We start from the raw sequence: 6077 nt of genomic DNA, 5'->3' as shown, positions 1-6077 counted from the left end.
ATCTTTAACCAAGACAGGAAAGGCTTAAAAAGTATAAATAAGACATGAAAGTGTCTGATATCCTCAATTTTCCATTTTACCCCTGTAGATTTTTCAGTAAGTATAAAAGGAAAGACTGGTCCTCAGTTCTTGGTTGGCACCCCATGAAGCCAATTGGTAGGGAGTTTTTATCTTTCAGAAAGGGCTTTGTAGGGGTGTGATCACTGGGAGCATAAAAAAAGAAATACAGCAGAAGAATTGCGATGTAGAGATGTGTTTGATTAAAAGAACAAGCACCATAATTCTTTGAAATTCTAGTAAATTCAAGGTAAATTTGAATACATATAATTGAAAAAATGATTATAAAAGCTGCAAAAAATCCAAGTTAATTTACTGAAAATTAATGAATTAAAATAACCTATTTTTATTTTCCATGAATTATTTGGAAAATCATCTTTATCATCCTATATTTTTAAATACACCTAAGAAATGACCCAATAATTGTTAATCTTATGATGTATTCTTGAAATGCAAACGTGCATGCGATTTATAGTATAAAGGATAAATTAAATTTTTTAAAATATTGTCCTATTAAATGTTATTTTAGGATATGAATGACAATGGTCCTTAATAGGCTGTCTGTGAACATCTCCTACAAACAGTTTTACATTCTTGTCTTGTCTAATATGTTTAAAATATCTTTAATCATATAGTGACTACAATGAATAATTTTATAGTTCAGTGCTTTATAACTTTTATTTAAATCACCCTGATATATATTTTGCTTGGTACTTTTAACAATTATATGTATTCAAATTTCCCTTGAATTTACTAGAATTTCAAAGAATTCTGGTGCTTGTTCTTTTAATCCAACACATTTCTACATCGCAATTCTTTTAGCAGCTCAGAACATTTTGTGTGTGCTTGCATTTATATCTGCTTTAGCTTGTTATTTATTTTGTGACCCAAAAATTGTTTAAAAGTATGTTATTTTCCAATCATATTGCATTTATTTGAGATCCATTACTATTTACATTTTTCCCAGAAAATACAGAAGAAATGAATGGCATTGACCTTTTATAACCATTTTTTGCCTATTACACTACTTATTCATTTTTTTATTACTGTCCTGTGGCATGTTTTATTATTATGTATGTGCCCATGGATTGTTACTTAAATACTTGATACTTCTGCTAATTAGTTAAGGCTTCACTTACCAAGGTCTCTTAAAATCTTACCATATCCCAAATATCATTTTTTAACTGATCTAACTTCCTCTAGTTTTTCAGCTTTATTCAATGTATTTTATGGATCTGTTAGGTTCACAAATATTTGTGATGGATGTACATCCTTATTCCAGTTAATTTTACCAGTAAATAAGGCAACACTTAGATCACTAAAATCTTTTGCCTTTTCCTTGAGCACTTCCCATCTCCCACTCTCTGTGTGTTTGCATGTTTACCTGTAGGTTTATTGTCAATTTTAGATAACATACTGTCCGATCTTATTTTATCCAATCTGAGAAATCTATGGGTTTTAGTTTGTGAGTTTAAAACAATGTCTTAACATATTAACAAATTAACATATTAACAAATAATGTTAACAGAAGTTGTTTCCATTGGATTAATAGCTATGCCTTATATTTTTGTACCTATGGTATTCTAGTACTAAACAATCATTTATATTAATTTAAACTAATTAACTGACAAAGTAATCAATATTTTACATACAAAAATACATACATACATGCATACATGCATGCATGCATGCCTACATACTTTCACAAAATTAGTGTTTTAGAATACTCTTATTTATCATTTGGCCTAAAATGAAACATGGTCTGGAATAATATTATGTATTTTTGAAAATAATTCCTTAAAAATTCCTTGAAAATAATAAATTAAGAAACTATTAAAAGCCAAAATATTTTACACTCAATGTTAAAATATAGAAAGTTTGAAAAATAATTAAAAATTGCAACTTTTTGGGAAAAACTTATAAATTGTATAAAATTATATAAAATAAATTGTATAAATTGTATAAAACTTGTAAATTGGGAATAGTAATAAAAAACTACAGTGGTTATAAGGTCAAATTACTTCACATATGTATGTAACAAATATGCATACTAAATATATTTCTATACACATTCACATATATACACCTGCATACACACACACCACACATGTACATGTGAATTTATGCATGTGCATTTGTGTGCAAAATATCAGTTATACTTAGCACACAGCAAGGACTATAGAAATCTTAGCTGTAGCTATTATTAATATGCCTAAAGGAAAGGTCAAATATCAGTCTTGATGAGTTTATTTAATTGGGGAAAAGGTGAAAAGTAGAAACCCCAATGCACCACACTAGTTTTTATTATTTTAAATAACACTTTTATTTTAGAATAGTTTAGAATAGTTTCAGATTTACAAAAAGAGTTGTGGGCATAATGCAGGGTTCCAATAAACCCACCACCAAGTTTCTGCTACTATTAATATCTTACATTAGTATGGTGTACTTGTTGCAGTTTATTTTATTTATTTATTTATTTATTTATTTATTTATTTATTTATTTATTTATGATAGTCACAGAGAGAGAGAGAGAGAGAGAGAGAGAGAGAGAGAGAGACAGAGACAAAGGCAGAGGGAGAAGCAGGCTCCATGCACCGGGAGCCGATGTGGGATTCGATCCCAGGTCTCCAGGATTGCGCCCTGGGCCAAAGGCAGGCGCTAAACCACTGCGCCACCCAGGGATCCCCTGTTGCAGTTTATAAACCAATATCAACCAATATATACATCATGATTACTAAAGTTTATATGTTTTTTTTTTTTTTCAGATTTCTTTGGTTTTACTAAGTATCCTTTTCTGTTTCAGGATTGCATTCGGGATAACCTATGACATTTAGTCATCACGTCTCCTTAAGCTTCTCTTGTATGTGACAATTGTTGAGTGCAGGTGAAATATTTTCTAGAATGTCCCTCAGTTGGGATTTGTCTGCTGTTTTTCTCATGGTTACAGTTTGGGATTTTTTTTTGAGGAACATTAAAGAAGTGCAATTTTTAATAAATCATATCAATGTTACATACCATCCTCATGAGCTAACACTGTTGATGTTAATCATCTGTCTGAAGGAGTGTTTATCAGGTCCCTTCACGTAAATTTACTTTTTTTCCCTTTTCCATATTAAACTCTTTGGAAGAAATTCACAACCCACACTTAAAGAGTAAGGAGTTGTGCCCAACTTCTGCAAGATAAGATTATCTACATAAATTATTTGGGATTCTTTCACATTGGATATGTGTCTCTTTCTCCCCATTCATATATTGATCCAATTATACATTTATGTCAGAATGGATATATAGCTCAAATATTGAGCTAAAATATAATACTATTTTATTTAAATTCTTGCTTAAATTTTCCCTGCCCTTGGCTTGAGCTCCTTCAGGTGTCTTTGTGTTCCTTTCATGTACCTCCACTGTTGTGAGCTCATTTATTTAACTTCTCGAGAACATTCTTACTTCTAGCACTACAAGATGTTCCAGGTTTATCTCTTATATTCTTAGACCTGCCTTGCAATCATTGATTTTTCCAAGGAGTCCTAGTTATTTTTATTGGAGAGTGTTATTCAAACCAAAGTTGGGGTGCTCAGTTTGCTTGTTGCTTCTGGGCCTCTCAGCTGACCAAGTAAAGAGTATAAATGTCTATACTAATTGGAGTATAGATACACACACATATATACATACATATTTCTTTTTTATATACATACATATTTGTATATTTAACCATCTCTATCCATATAAAACTAAACACGAGTTTATACTTTTGTTTCAAAATTTAATCTATTGTCCCATGGACAATCTAACTTCAACCTCTTGCTTATCTCTAACATCTCACTCTAATACTAAGAAGCCTGACATCCACTTTTGGCATGTATTTGCCTAATGGCTCAATTTGGAGCTATTTACCATTTAGTTAAAATAGTTTCCAGAGCTGTTAATCCATATTCCTGTGGAAAACACCTTATCAAGTAGAACACAGTACTTATGAATAGTTCCTTTGCCATTAGTCTTACAGACTACATTCATTTCCAAAGTTACTTAGATTAGTACCTTATAGTGAGGTTATATCATGCATTTGTAATACCAGTAGAATATCTTTTCAAAATATGCATCAAATCCTAAGATTCCCCCCAACTTTCTACATAATTAAATTTGCTTACATTAAGGTTTACTCTTTGGTTCTGTGTGTTTTGACAAATGCATAGAATCACTGATCCTTCATCGTAGTATCATTCAGAATAGCCCTTTAATCTAAAAATATTCTTTGCTTCCCCTATTGAAATCACCCTTCCCAAACCTCTGGTAACCAGTAATCTTTAGTTTAAAATCTTGGTAGTTATGCGTTCTTTAGAATGTTATAGAAATGGAATCCTATGGTATATATTATACCCTTTTGATACTAGTTTCTTTCATTTAGTAATATGCATTTATTGACAGCTTTTATTTTTTCCTATCACTGAATAGTATTGAAATGTATCATAATGTCTTAGGTTGTCATTCAATTCACCTATTAAAGTACATCTTATTTATTTCCAGCTTTTGGTAATTAGGAATAAAGCTGCAAAGAATGTTCATGCACGTGCTTTTTTGTAGACATAAGTTTATTAATAATTGGGTGAAAATCAGTACAGCTATTATTATTGGATCATACAGTAAGATTACGTTTAACCCTGTAAGAAAGTACTAAAACAGTCTTATAAAATGTCTGTACCATTTTCATTTCATTCCCATCAGCCACGAAGAAGAGTTTCTATTGTTTTGCATCCAAACCAGCAATTGATACTGACAGGTTTATGGATTTTCCAATTCTAATATTTCTATACTGGTATCTCATTATTGATGAGCCTAAGGAAAGCAATTTATTTTCAGTTTTCTTAGAATTTTCTTGTTGGAAGAATAAGGGTGACAACTTTCAAGCTCTTTACATGTCAGAGTTAAAGCCAGAAGTCTAAAAAAGGCAGTTTTGATCATCCCTGTTTGCTTGCCACCTGGCCAGGCATTTCCTGTAGTCAGGATATCACTTTTACAACATTAAGAGGAAAGAAGTACAGAGTGACCCACTCAGTTTTGTCTAGCAGTAATTCTTCAACAACAGGAGTCCTTGACACCTATACTGGCAGTTCTGTATGAGTTGCTGCTGACTCTAGAAAGTGGCATGGCCTTATTGTACTGAAGCTACAAAAGTGTATGTGAGCAATATCAGAATTTAAAAAGATTTCCTCCATTACTCTCTTAGAACTACCTCTAACTTCTCTCTTTAGCAAACTTTAGCCACCTGGCCCTCCCCCTAACCTTACCTTGAACAAGTGCACAGCAATTCAATAGTTATCTATCACTCTTTCAGAATTTTTATAATTTTATGGTTAGTAATTTTTCTTTTTTTAAGATTTTATTTATTTATTCATGAGAGACACACACACAGAGAGAGGCAGAGACACAGGCAGAGGGAGAAGCTGGCTCCATGCAGGGAGCCCGATGTGGGACTCGATCCTAGGACTCCATGATCATGCCCTGGGCTGAAGGCAGGCACTAAACCGCTAAGCCACCCAGGGATCCCTAATTTTTTAATAAAATAACTCTGAGTTTCCATAGACAACATCACGAGATGTATATGTATGTGTATATTTGTGGGTTCTTTAAATAAATTAAATGATAATGCAGACTGGCTAGTCAGGTACTCCAAGGGTAGTCCATTATTTTATCAGAAAGCCCAAACTCCAGATATGATTTATACATGTATTTCAGCTACTTTAATCTCTGATCAAGACCAGAAATGCTTCTAATTAGCATGGTGAAGGTCAGATATAGGTTTTAATTAGTGAAATTAATGGTTGATTAATAACCATTGTAAGAATTACTTATGGGTTCCCATTAGCAAAATTAAAAGTATTCATATTATGAGAATTGGCTAAAATACTTTAGACACTCTAGATATGCAACAGTATGTGTAACCTAGATTCTTGGGGAAGGCACCTGTGCTTAATCCCTAAATGACCTCTAGTCCAGTTACAGTTACGGAGCATTTCCTATCA

This window comes from Canis lupus, unplaced genomic scaffold (genome assembly GCF_011100685.1).
Source record: "Canis lupus familiaris isolate Mischka breed German Shepherd unplaced genomic scaffold, alternate assembly UU_Cfam_GSD_1.0 chrUn_S307H467, whole genome shotgun sequence".
NCBI lineage: Eukaryota > Metazoa > Chordata > Mammalia > Carnivora > Canidae > Canis > Canis lupus.
This window is presented reverse-complemented; position numbering follows the sequence as displayed.